Genomic DNA, 15,000 nt, shown 5'->3' with positions numbered 1-15,000 from the left:
AACTAATAGAAGTCGAAGACGCGGAATGATAGTGAATAGAGAGAAAGATTCTTCTGATTTTCTTGTTTCTATCTACTAGACGCCGTAGAGAATTGAGAATTTTCATGTCTTTCAATTCTCGTACTCGTAATTGGAAAGTTATGGAAGGAGACCCATCATTTTGCAATGAAAACAACATATAAAACTCTGGACAATTTCGAAATCAGGCCAAGCGTCTTAATACATATGCAAAAAAATTCATTATTGGCCCACCATTGATTAGAAGATTTAGCTTGTATGAATCGCTATTGGTTTGATACGAATAATGACAATCGTTTCAGTATGTTAAGGATACAGATGTATCCACAATTCATTTAGAGTTACTTAATAGTCTATTTCTTATACCATATCTCTATCCCGTGAAATTCTCGAGCCAAAAGATGGATGCATATGCTGTGTTTCATTTTGCTAAATGATATCAATTAAATGGTGTATCAATTCCATAAATTGCATATAGCAATAAATAAATCAGCAAAATTCTTTCTAATATTTTAGATAGAAGAAACATTTCTTCTATCTAAAATATTAGAAAGAATGTACCCTTCTATCCAAATCCAATTTGCATCGATAAAATAAATCCAAATTCCAGTAGTAGATGAATAATTGCAAATTTGTGTGTGTACGAGATTAGAATAACTTCAAAATAACTGACATAATTTTGTATTTTTCCTGATCAGAAAAATACATGAAAAAGAAAGGAGGTAGAAAAATTTTTGGATTTATGGTTAAAGAAGAAAAAGAAGAAAACAGGGGTTCTGTTGAATTTCAAGTATTCAGTTTCACCAATAAGATACGGAGACTTGCTTCACATTTGGAATTACACAAAAAAGATTTTTCATCGGAAAGAGGTCTACGAAGACTTTTGGGAAAACGTCGACGTTTGCTGGCTTATTTGGCAAAGAAAAATAGAGTACGTTATAAGAAATTAATCGGTCAGTTGAATATTCGGGAGCAGTAATTTAATCGTTCAAATTTTTTTCTTGTTTTATTATTTTTTTAGTAGTCTTATAGTAGTCTTAGATTTTTCATTTTGATGAGCCTCGCTTTGAGGAATTCATGGAATAATCCATTTTCATGGAATAATGAATTAAGGAAGAAAGGATATGAGTCTACCGCTTACAAGAAAAGATCTCATGATAGTCAATATGGGCCCTCAACACCCATCAATGCATGGTGTTCTTCGACTGATCGTTACTCTCGATGGTGAGGATGTTATTGATTGTGAACCCATATTAGGGTATTTACACAGAGGAATGGAAAAAATCGCGGAAAACCGAACTATTATACAATACTTACCTTATGTAACAAGGATATAGAGAGATTGTAGAAAGGGGATAGGATAGTTATTTTTGCAAGAGACTTGTTGTAAATTCCTTAACTTAAGAAAGAAAAAAGAATAAAAACACAGATACATAACATAAAAAAAAGAATAAATAAGACGAGATTCGACCTCCCCCTACATATTTAATTTCCTCTCCTATACAAAAACTAGCAAGACCCACTCCATTGGTAATTCCATCAATAACACCCTTATCAAAAAACTCCGTGAGTTCGGTTAACCCTCTTATACCGAGGGTAAAGACCCTAGTATAGAAAATATCTATATAACCACGATTATATGACCAACTGTATATATTTTTTTTTACTTGATCTAAAAATTCTTTTTTAGGATTTCCTTTGTAAAAAGAGTTTATTAAATCCAAATTCTGAAAAAAAGAATAAGCGGATCCATAGAAGATATATGCTATGAATAAACCAAAGATAGCTAGACTTACAGAAGAAATTGCATTAGTAATAAATTCATATGAATTTACAAAAGAATTAGAACTTTCCTGGGTAAAGTTTATTGAGGGAGTTAACCACTTTGATAATATGGTTAACTCTGCTATTCCATTACCAATTCCTCCATTATCAAAAGAGATTCCTATGAATCCAATGAACAAAGTGAAAAGTAGTAATATAAGAAGAGGAAATAACATAGTATTTCCCGTTTCATGCGGATAGGCAAAAGTTTTTTTAGCCCCAAAAGACGTAGTAAAGGATCCTATCCTATTTCTTGTATTACCTTGAATTTTTGGTATATTTTGTGAAAAAAAAGAAACTCCACTCTTCGTTGTTGATAAAACGAAATCCCTATTCACTCCTTTGGGTATCCTTTTTCCCCATAAGGATATTGAATACAAGGAACTCTCTTTAGTGCTACTGTAATTTTGAAAATGAACACGCAAATACCCATCAAATGTAAGTAAATATATCCGAAACATATAAAAGGCAGTTAATCCTGCAGTAAAGGAGGCTATTATTCCAAAAAAGGGCGAATACAACCAACTATTACTAAGGATTTCATCTTTGGACCAGAAGCAAGCAAGAGGTGGAATACCACAAAGAGAAAGTGTACCCCATAAAAAAGTAGTTCTTGTGATTGGAATGTATTTTCTTAAACCGCCCATAAGAACCATATTTTGACTTTTATCTGGTGAATATCCAACAAGAGGTTCCATTGAATGAATAACGGATCCGGATCCCAAGAACAATAAAGCTTTTGAATAAGCATGAGTGATCAAATGGAATAAAGCAGCTTGATAAGAACCTATACCTAGAGCTAACATCATATAACCCAATTGAGACATTGTAGAATAGGCTAAGCTTCTTTTAATATCTCTCTGAGCAAGAGCTAAAGTAGCTCCTAAGAATAGTGTTATTGTACCTACTAAAGAAATAAAACTCATTATCAAAGGTAAAGATATGAAAAGAGGAAGAAGTCGAGCTAGAAGAAAAATTCCCGCAGCAACCATAGTTGCTGCGTGTATAAGAGCCGAAATAGGAGTGGGCCCTTCCATAGCATCGGGTAACCATACGTGAAGAGGGAATTGTGCGGATTTCGCAACTGCACCAAGGAATAATAAAAAAGCACACAAAGTAGTAAGTAAAGAGTTAATTCCATTATTAGGAATCCAGTTATTAGCTATTTTGAACAAATCCCTAAACTCTAAACTACCTGTTATCCAAAAAAAACCTAAAATTCCTAATAATAGACCAAAATCCCCTACACGATTAGTTACAAAAGCTTTTTGACAAGCACTCGCTGCGATTGGTCGTGTAAACCAAAAGCCTATCAATAAATAAGAACACATTCCCACGAGTTCCCAAAAAAAATAAATTTGTATCAAATTGGAGCTAGTAACCAATCCCAACATGGAAGTATTGAAAAAACTTATATAAACAAAAAATCTCAAATATCCTTCATCGTGAGACATATAACCATCACTATAAATAAGAACCAGGATTCCTACAGTAGTAATTAGTATTAACATAATAGAAGTAAGTGGGTCAATCAAGTATCCAAATTCTAAAGAAAAATCATTATTGACGGTCCAAGACCATAGATATTGATAGATCGAACTTCCATTTATTTGTTGAATAGACAGTTGAACTGAGAATACCATAGCTATACTTAAGAGTAAAACACTAGGAAAAGCCCATATGCGACGAAGATTTTTTGTTGCTGTCGGAATAAGAATAAGGCCAAATCCCATTGACATAATAACTGGAAGTGGGAGAAGAGGGATTACCCATGCATATTGATATGTATGTTCCATAAGAAAAGAAATTGCAATTTTTACTTCAATTTTTACTTCAATTTTTCTATAAAATTGTTTCCGATTCACCAAACCAATTCTTATCTCTTTCTGAAAGAATAAATAAAAAGAATAAGAAAAAATACTGAAATTCTTAATTTTTCCAAAATTTATCTCATTGAAATAATTAAAAATTAAGAATGGGTTTAGTTGGTTAAATTAAAAAAGTTAATAAAATAACTAGGTAACGAAGTTATTTTATTAACTAAATAAAGATATTTATAAAAATAAAAAAAAAAAAGTGGAATCATTTTACTTTCTATTCATAATTCATTTTTATATTTCTTTAAAACAAAGATGAAACAGCTCTCTTGTTCCATAATTAACTGATTGAGTGAATTCCAATGAAAACCTATGTTTATAAGAAATTATCGAATAGTCCTTACTTCATATAGAACTAAAATTCTAATGACTATAAATTACCTAAGTTTTAGAATGTCTTGTTTAAGAGACTCAGTATTTTTTGTTTTGATTGGAATTCCTTTCCTTTATGGAATACCATTCTGAACTTAATTAACTATTTTCATTTTCCCTTCTTTTTATCCCCCCGTCTTATCTTATATGGGGGATAGGCTTCCATACCATATATCTATATATGGAGTATACTTGATATATAAATAGATATAAATAGATTTAAATGAGAAACCCTTCTATATATTCTATATTATTAAAAAAAAAGTATAAAATATATAAAGAAAAAATGTTAAAAAATTCTTGTTGTCTTATCCGCATTAGACAAAATGAAGTAAAAAATAATTCAAAATTTAAGTATCTTTCAGTATCTAAGTATAAATACTAATAAAAAGAAGAAAGAAGGATTGATTTGCAGCAATAGATGTCTTTCACATACAACTAGAAAAAAGTAATTTCCTTTTTGAATGGCAGTTCCAAAAAAACGTACTTCAATGTCAAAAAAGCGTATTCGTAAAAATATTTGGAAGAAAAAGACTTATTTTTCCATAGTACAATCTTATTCTTTAGTAAAATCAAGATCATTTTCGAGCGGTAATGAGCATCCAAAACCAAAGGGTTTTTCTGGGCAACAAACAAATAATAAGATTTTGGAATAATATGAATTGACTTATCAAAAAAGAATTCCAATTATTTAATAATTTGGATTCTTCTTTGAATGTACTTTTATGTGTCGAATTACTCGGTACAATATTCTTAGAACAAAAAACCCCTCTTATCTTATATATACAAGAAAAAAAAAGTTTTGTTTGGTATACTGTGTGCTAAGTATTCTTTTCCTATCAATGAACTTTTCATAATTTTCCTAATAGAATCCTCATATTCTATTAGGAAAATTATGAAAAGTGGAGTATTCTTACAATAGGACTTACAACTTCCACCTATCTTCTCCAAAATCATAAGGTTAGTAAATCTTATTAATAAGAGCATAAAGACTTTCATTCTAGAAATTTTTAAAAAATCCAAAAAGCCTTTTCTATTTATCCATTTTATTTTAATTTCATCATTAAATAGAAACCCTTTTGGATTTTTTTCATTGTATTGAAAGAATTTTCAAAATGTAAAGGGGAAATTAATTAGAAAAAATTAGTTCTATAATTGCAAGTTAGAAAAAAGAAGTTCCAACTCTTTCAAGCAGTGTTTGTGTTTCTATTGGGCAAAGCAAGAGTTTATTGTAAAAAAAAAAAATGGAAACGATACTACCAAACGAAGTCTATTTTAATGAAAACTCTAATGTTCCTAAATTTTATGGACTTTCCCAATATCGACGATTCCCAAGATAATAGCTATTATTCTTTTAAGTTACCTATTATTTGAAGTTAGCCGCCATGGTGAAATTGGTAGACACGCTGCTCTTAGGAAGCAGTGCTCAAGCATCTCGGTTCGAATCCGAGTGGCGGCATTCTTGAAAAAGAATACAATAGATTAGAAATCAATTCGAAATTTACAATTTTGTAATGGGACCTTCCCCTTATGCTATTTGCAACTTTAGAACATATACTAACTCATATCTCTTTCTCAACGATTTCAATTGTGATTACGATTCATTTTATAACCTTATTAGTTCGTGAACTTGGAGGATTACGCGATTCGTCAGAAAAAGGAATGATAGTTACTTTTTTCTCTATAACAGGATTCTTAGTTTCTCGTTGGGCTTCCTCGGGACATTTTCCATTAAGTAATTTATATGAGTCATTGATCTTCCTTTCATGGGCCCTGTATATTCTTCATACCATTCCTAAAATACAGAACTCTAAAAATGATTTAAGCACAATAACTACGCCAAGTACTATTTTAACGCAAGGCTTTGCCACATCGGGTCTTTTAACTGAAATGCATCAATCCACGATACTAGTACCTGCTCTACAATCTCAGTGGTTAATGATGCATGTCAGTATGATGTTATTAAGCTATGCAACTCTTTTGTGCGGATCCTTATTATCTGCCGCTATTCTAATCATTAGATTTCGAAATAATTTCCATTTCTTTTCTAAAAAGAAAAAAAATGTTTTAAATAAAACATTTTTCTTTAGTGATATTAAATATTTTTATGCAAAAAGAAGTGCTTTAAAAAGAACCTCTGTCCCTTCATTTCCAAATTATTACAAATATCAATTAACGGAGCGTTTGGATTCTTGGAGTTATCGTGTCATTAGCCTAGGATTTACCCTTTTAACCGTAGGTATTCTTTGTGGAGCAGTATGGGCTAATGAGGCCTGGGGATCCTATTGGAATTGGGATCCTAAGGAAACTTGGGCATTTATTACTTGGACCATATTCGCAATTTATTTACATAGTAGAACAAATCCAAATTGGAAGGGTACGAATTCTGCACTTATAGCTTTGATAGGATTTCTTATAATTTGGATTTGTTATTTTGGTATAAATCTATTAGGAATAGGCTTACATAGTTATGGTTCGTTTACATTAACACCTAAATGATTACATAAAATAAAACCTTCATGAAATGAAGGTTTTTACTTTTATGTTTTATTTGAGAACCCCTTGAACGCCTTATCAAAGGGTTCTCAAAAATTCGAGATAGATCTAATTATACTTTTTTACTTATTTCTGCATTATATACTTTTTTACTTATTTCTGCATTAATAGAGCAGACGAGTAAAAAAAAGCAAACCTATTTAGGATAATAATTGGATAAGAGAGCCTCTACCCTGTCAACGGATAGGGAGAGAACAAAATCTGGATAAATACCAATTCCTATTACTGGTAAAAAGATACAGATTAAAATAAAGAGTTCTCGTGGTCCAGAATCCACAAAATTTGCGTTTGGAACATTAAATAGCTTGTATCCATAGAACATCTGGCGTAACATAGATAATAAATAAATAGGAGTTAATATCATTCCAATTGCCATTACAAAAGTAATTAGTGTTTTTGGCATTAACAGAAATTTTGGACTAGTAATTAGTCCAAAAAATACTACTAATTCTGCGACAAAACCACTCATTCCTGGTAAGGCAAGAGAAGCCATTGAAAAGCTACTAAACATGGTAAAAATTTTAGGCATTGGGATAGATATTCCCCCCAGTTCTTCGAGATAAACAAGACGCATTCTATCAGAAGCGGTTCCTGCCAAGAAAAAAAGTGTAGCACCAATAAATCCATGGGATAATATTTGTAAAATAGCTCCATTGAGTCCAATGTTGGTTATGGAACCAATTCCTATAATTATGAAACCCATGTGAGATACAGAGGAATAAGCTATTCTTTTTTTGAAATTTCGTTGACCAAGAGAAGTTGAAGCTGCATAGATTATTTGGATCGCTCCTATTATTACTAACCAGGGCGAAAATAGATAATGAGCATGAGGTAACAATTCCATGTTGATCCGAATCAATCCATATGCTCCCATCTTTAATAATATTCCCGCTAAAAGCATACATGTACTATAATGTGCTTCCCCATGGGTATCTGGTAACCACGTATGTAGGGGTATAATCGGCAATTTGACAGCATAAGCAATAAGGAAGCCAAAATATAAAAGTATTTCCAAGGTTGCAGGGTATGATTGATTAATTAATCTTTCCAAATCTAATCCTGGTTCGTTGGAACCATATAAGCCCATACCCAGAACTCCGATTAAGAAAAAAATGGAACCGCCTGCAGTATACAAAATAAACTTTGTAGCTGAATATAGACGCCTCTTCCCCCCCCACATGGATAAAAGTAAGTAAACAGGAATTAATTCTAACTCCCACATGATAAAAAAAAGTAAAAGGTCTCGCGAAGAAAATAATCCTATTTGACCACTATACATTGCGAGCATCAGGAAATAGAATAATCGCGAATTCCGTGTAATTGGCCAAGCTGCTAAAGTAGCTAAAGTAGTGATAAATCCTGTCAATAAAATAGATCCTAATGAAAGTCCATCGATTCCCAATCTCCAGTGGAAATCGAAGACATCTATCCATTTATAATCCTCCTTTAATTGGATTAAGGGATCCTCCAGTTGGAAATGATAACAGAACGCATAAGTCATTAGAAGGAATTCTAATAAACAAATAGATATAGTATACCACCTAACGACTTTGTTTCCCTTATGAGGTAAAAAGAAAATTAATGAACCTGCAAATATCGGCAAAACAACAAGTATTGTTAACCAAGGAAAATAACTCATGATAAAGTGATAAAGACAAGATACGTTTTGACCAGAAAAGCCCGTGCTCGATTATTTCGAGCACAGGCTTCTTCGGTAAAGAGGAATCAGACGATTCGAGTGAAGTTTTTTGTAACGTATCAATAAGATAGAGCCATGCTACGTGTTGTTTCAGGCCCTAAATAAACGCGGACACTTAAAAAATCTGTCGGGCAGGCAGATTCACATCTCTTACAACCCACACAATCTTCGGTTCTCGGCGCGGAAGCAATTTGCTTGGCTTTACATCCATCCCAGGGTATCATTTCTAATACATCTGTTGGACAAGCTCGTACACATTGAGTGCATCCTATACATGTATCGTAAATTTTTACGGAATGTGACATTGGATCTATAAATTTTTCTTTTCAACATAAAATTTTTCGATCTGGTAAAAATGAAATTAGTACTATAATGAGTCATATGTATTGTAGACACCAGACGAAGCAATGGTTTATCCAAACTTCAAAAAAAAAAATCTATTTTTTAATCTGTTTGTGAGAAAGCGTGAAGAGAGCCAAGAGACTTTAATTTTGGATTTCAACAATAAATAAGAAATAAGAAAGAATTTTACGAATTGTACAGACGAATTCGAATTAGCCAATAAATTGGCTATCGTCTTTTCAATATAAATTATTGCAATATTCAAATTGCAATATCAATGAATTACAAATACAAAAATTCATTTAAGTGAAAAAGAATACTATGCAATAATCTACTAAAAAAAATGGATATTCTCAAATAATACTAAGAAAATAGTATTGATTTCTATTTATTTTAATATGTGCGCCTTTGTTTAGAGGATTCTATGTCTAATTATTCAAAAGTCTAATTATTCAATAAATTAGATTGATTGATACGAGTGGATTTCCTATTACGATGGATGGAAGAAAGAATGGATAGTCCAATAGCGGCTTCAGCAGCTGCAAGGGCTATAACAAAAATTGCGAAAATATCTCCTTTTAATTGGCGACTATCAAATAGATCAGAAAATGTTACGAGATTTAGATTAATTGAATTCAGTATAAGTTCAAGACATATTAGAGCTCTAACCATGTTTCGGCTTGTGATCAATCCATAGATACCAATCGAAAATAAATAGACACTCAAAAAAAGTACATGCTCAAACATCATTAACTAACTCCTTATCAATCTCGATTCATTTCAATATGAGGGCAAGAATTGAACCGATTCAATTAATTACAATAGAACAATTACACAACAAAAGAAAAAAAAAAAAAAAAAAAAGGAGGTATTTGTTGGCAGTAGATGGATTTTACTAAATCAAAATTGTGATTCTTTAGTTATTTATTTTAGATTTGCAATTCTTATAATTTGTACTTTTTCTAAGTTTTCTTATTGCCGAGCCATAGTAATTGCACCTATTAAAGAAACTAGAAGAATTATGGAAATGAGTTCAAACGGAAGATAAAAATCGGTTGCTAAATGAATTCCAATTTGTTGAACATTATTTATGAGACCCTGTTCTACTATTTGGTTTGATCTTGTAGTCCAAAGAATTCCATACCACGACGTATCTGGGATAGTAGTCATTAGTGAAAAAACAATAGTTATACAAACGAGTGAAGTGAACCCATCTCCAATAGTCCAATAATTCTTATCTTTAGACCATTCTGAGCCATTTACGAACATTACAGCGAATATGATCAAGACATTTATGGCTCCCACATAAATAAGAAGTTGTGCGACAGCTACAAAGTAGGAATTTAATAAAAAATAGAATAAGGATATACAAACAAGAACTAATCCCAGCGAAAAGGCAGAATAAATGGGGTTGGTAAGTAATACTACTCCTAGACCCCCTAGTAGAAGAACAAATCCCCCAAATAGCATAAGAATCTCATGTATTGGTCCAGGTAAATCCATTATGGATAAAAAGAAATTAATAGTATAAAATTTTTCATGAACTGACTAAAACTAAAGGATTCAAGGAAGGAAAAAAGGATTAGGGTATTTTTTTGTGTATAAACTTATAGTTATAAATTATATTATATCACGAAAATCTAGTCTGATTTAAAATAAGAAATAATTTCCAATAAGCAGTAGTTTTTCGTTTTTCTTTATAGTTTAATTTTAAAGTTTAATAAAGAATTATTAGATTTTTATAACAGAAAGACAAAATCAAAGTTTAGTAATCAGTAATCGTTCTTGAATTCGAAGATTTTTCTTTGTTTATTTTACTTTCAGACGAATTCCTAATTGTTTGAATTGTGTAATCTCCCATTATGGAGATTGGTAACCGACTTAAAGCAATTTGATTGTAATTCAATTCATGACGATCATAGGTAGAAAGTTCATATTCTTCAGTCATTGATAAACAGCTTGTTGGACAGTACTCAACACAATTGCCACAAAATATGACAAACTCCGAAATCAATACTATAATTAAGCAATTGTTTTCTTTTAATATCCTTTTCAAATCTCCAATCCACAACGGGTAAATCTATCGGACATACGCGAACACATACTTCACAAGCAATACATTTATCAAATTCAAAGTGGATTCGCCCTCGGAAACGCTCTGGTGTAATTGATTTTTCATAAGGGTAGTGAATCGTTATAGGTAAACGATTTGTGTGGGATAAGGTAGTTATGAAACTTTGACCTATGTACCTTGTAGCACGTATTGTTTGTTGACCATAACTCATGAACCCAGTTACCATAGGGAACATATTCATTCTAAATATCTATGAAAAAGATATGTTTCTTTCTCTTGTTTGAGAGAGCTTTTGTGTTGAAAATATTCTTACTATTATTGTATTATCTTATTTATAGTGAAACAAGTTGAGAAGAGGTTGTTAATAAGAGATTGCCCAGGGAAATAGGTAAAAGAAATTTCCATCCAAGATTTAATAACTGATCCATTCTCATCCTCGGTAAAGTCCATCTTATTGTGATAGAAATGAAGAGAAATAAATAAGCTTTAGTTAATGTAATAAATATACCCATTGTCATTTCCAAAATTCCAACTGCTTTATTCATTTGGAAAAAATCAAAAAAGGATATATAGGGAATAGATAAATTCCACCCGCCCAAGTAGAGAACTGTTACAAATAAAGAAGAAACTAATAAATTTAGGTAAGAAACAAGATAAAATAAACCATATTTGATACCGGAATATTCAGTTTGGTAACCTGCTACTAATTCTTCCTCCGCTTCTGGTAAATCAAAGGGTAATCTTTCACATTCTGCCAAAGAAGAAATTAAAAAAACCAGAAAACCTATAGGCTGACGCCAAATATTCCATCCAAAAAAACCGTATTTTGACTGTGCTTCAACTATATCAACTGTACTTGAACTGTTAGATAATCATAGTCGGTGATAACATCACAGTTCCCACCGCTATTTCAAAACCGTACATGAAACCTTAGCTTCATACGGCTTCTCTATGATCAGAAAAAGGAAAGGACTGTTTTGTTCCTAGCCCCGGGGGCGTAGATAGAATTAGATAAAATAAAATAGATTTGAAAGTCCTAAATTAGACCAAAGGAATTCCGTCTGCTAGAATAAGAAAAAGCGCTTCCGAATTGATCTCATCCTTTATAATATAATGAAAATTTTTCTTTGTTCAGTAATAACTTAATCTTGGAATAAAACACTTGTTACTTGTTATAGGAATTCAATTAATAAATGGAAAGAGTTGGGTATTAGTTCATGAGCAATTCTGCATGAATATGGATAGAGGAAGGAAATAATGAAAATTTTTTCTAGTGCACTCCATATCTTTTTTACTATTCTTCTTTCCCCAGGGAGGGGGTATTTAAAAAGAAAAAATGGATAAAGGGTTAATTCGTTCTTGATAGCCATTTCCTTAACAAGTGAATGGGAACATACTCTGGATCGGAATCCGAAGAAAGTACTACTTGATAATTTCTACAAATTGCAAGTCCTTATTATGATTCCTTTTATGGGCAAAAATCTCTAATGTTTTAGATTTTCCATTACTAATCCTTTATGTACTTTAGTGTTCCTAACCCTTCACTAACTTTTGGTGGATTCTTCTTATGGATTATTAAGTTATAGTAATAACTAGGAGTATTCTAGTAATGGAATTCCATATCGTGAATCCTTTATTCTTGGCCGCTTCAAGATATGATGACTAATTAAAAAATATCAACCTTGGGATAAAGAGTTTACACTGCTTATGTTTACTTCCACTTTTTTCTTGTACGTAGGAAATGAGATTTTTTCTTTTTACTACAAATTTATAAGCTGTTTTGTTTCACTCATATAGCTATCTAGTTTAACTTACCAACCCAAATACTAAATAAGAAAAGGAATATAAATAGTTAATGGATTTTATAGGAAAAAGATCTATTTTAACGAATCACACGTAGAGATATTGCTAGCACACAAAAAGTTAATGGTATTTCATAACTAATGGATTGAGCAGCAGCTCGTAGACCGCCTGAAAAAGAATATTTATTATTTGAGCTATATCCTGCCATAAGAAGACCAATAGGAGCTATACTTGAAATGGCAATCCATAAAAAAACACCAATACTAAGATCGGCTAAAACAAAATGATATCCCAAAGGGATAACTAAAAAACTTAATAAAACTGATATGACTGCTATAGAGGGTCCAATGCTAAATAAAGAAATATCTCCTCGGGATGGCAGAATATCTTCTTTAAAAAGTAGCTTAGTCCCATCTGCTATAGCTTGAAGCAGGCCCAGGGGGCCAGCATATTCAGGACCAATACGTTGTTGTATCGACGCAGATATTTCTCTTTCTAACCACACAATTACGAGTACCTCTATTGTTATTCCCAAAAGGAGGGTCAAAATGGGTAGAATCGATATCAGTCCATAGACTTCTTTTAATAATTCCAATTTCGAAAAAGAATTGATAGTTTCTACCTCTACCCTATCTATTATCATTTCAACGATCAACTTCCCCCATAATGATATCTATACTACCTAATATCGTCATGATATCAGCCAATTTCATTTTTTTAACTAGCTGAGGAAGAATTTGCAAATTAATAAACCCGGGTGGACGGATTTTCCATCTCCAGGGGAAAAGGCTATCATCTCCTACTAGATAAATCCCTAATTCACCTTTTGGGGCTTCTACTCTTACATAAAGCTCTTGTCTTGACAATTCAAAATTGGGCGAAGGTTTTTTACCAAGAAATTTATACTCAAAATCATTCCATTCAGAATTATTTTCTTTCTTAAAGCGTCGGACTTCTAAATTTTCATAAGGTCCTCCAGGAATTTTTTCTACAGCTTGTTGAATTATTTTGATGGATTCCCTCATTTCACCAATTCGTACTAAATAGCGAGCTAACGAATCCCCTTCTTTTTGCCATTGGACTTTCCAATCAAATTGGTTGTAAGACTCATAAGGATCTACTTTACGAAGATCCCATTGTATTCCAGAAGCTCGTAACATCGGTCCCGATAAGCCCCAATTTACTGCTTCTTCTCCGCTAATAAAACCTACTCCTTCAACTCGCTCTAAAAAAATTGGATTCTGTGTAATAAGTTGTTGATATTCAACAACTCCGCGTAAAAAATAATCACAGAAATCTAAACATTTATCGATCCATCCATAAGGTAGATCGGCGGCTACTCCTCCGATGCGAAAGTAATTGTGCATCATTCGCATACCTGTAGCAGCTTCAAATAGATCATATATTAATTCTCTCTCTCTAAAAATATAGAAAAAAGGAGTCTGTGCGCCGAGATCCGCCATAAAAGGTCCAAGCCATAGCAAGTGAGAAGCTATCCGGCTTAATTCTAACATAATTACCCTAATATAGCTGGCTCTTTGTGGTATTTGAATATTCTCCAAGAATTCTGGTGCATTTACTGTTATTGCTTCTGTAAACATAGTAGCTAAATAATCCCACCTTGTTACATAAGGTAAGTATTGTATAATAGTTCGGTTTTCCGCGATTTTTTCCATTCCTCTGTGTAAATACCCTAATATGGGTTCACAATCAATAACATCCTCACCATCGAGAGTAACGATCAGTCGAAGAACACCATGCATTGATGGGTGTTGAGGGCCCATATTGACTATCATGAGATCTTTTCTTGTAAGCGGTAGACTCATATCCTTTCTTCCTTAATTCATTATTCCATGAAAATGGATTATTCCATGAATTCCTCAAAGCGAGGCTCATCAAAATGAAAAATCTAAGACTACTATAAGACTACTAAAAAAATAATAAAACAAGAAAAAAATTTGAACGATTAAATTACTGCTCCCGAATATTCAACTGACCGATTAATTTCTTATAACGTACTCTATTTTTCTTTGCCAAATAAGCCAGCAAACGTCGACGTTTTCCCAAAAGTCTTCGTAGACCTCTTTCCGATGAAAAATCTTTTTTGTGTAATTCCAAATGTGAAGCAAGTCTCCGTATCTTATTGGTGAAACTGAATACTTGAAATTCAACAGAACCCCTGTTTTCTTCTTTTTCTTCTTTAACCATAAATCCAAAAATTTTTCTACCTCCTTTCTTTTTCATGTATTTTTCTGATCAGGAAAAATACAAAATTATGTCAGTTATTTTGAAGTTATTCTAATCTCGTACACACACAAATTTGCAATTATTCATCTACTACTGGAATTTGGATTTATTTTATCGATGCAAATTGGATTTGGATAGAAGGGTACATTCTTTCTAATATTTTAGATAGAAGAAATGTTTCTTCTATC

General features: G+C 32.2%; 1 non-coding gene across 1 annotated transcript; it reads left to right on the top strand.

Moving 5' to 3' along the window:
• Positions 1-5,470: 5,470 nt before the first annotated feature.
• Positions 5,471-5,550, top strand: TRNAL-UAG (transfer RNA leucine (anticodon UAG)). The gene has a single exon. It is a non-coding gene; the product is annotated as a tRNA-Leu (tRNA).
• Positions 5,551-15,000: the final 9,450 nt, after the last annotated feature.

This window comes from Triticum urartu, unplaced genomic scaffold, assembly GCF_056163025.1.
Source record: "Triticum urartu cultivar PI428250 unplaced genomic scaffold, HENAU_Tu73 scaffold2, whole genome shotgun sequence".
NCBI classification, from domain to species: Eukaryota; Viridiplantae; Streptophyta; class Magnoliopsida; order Poales; family Poaceae; genus Triticum; species Triticum urartu.
Note: the sequence above shows the minus strand (reverse complement) of the source record. Positions and strands in the feature narration are given on the sequence as shown.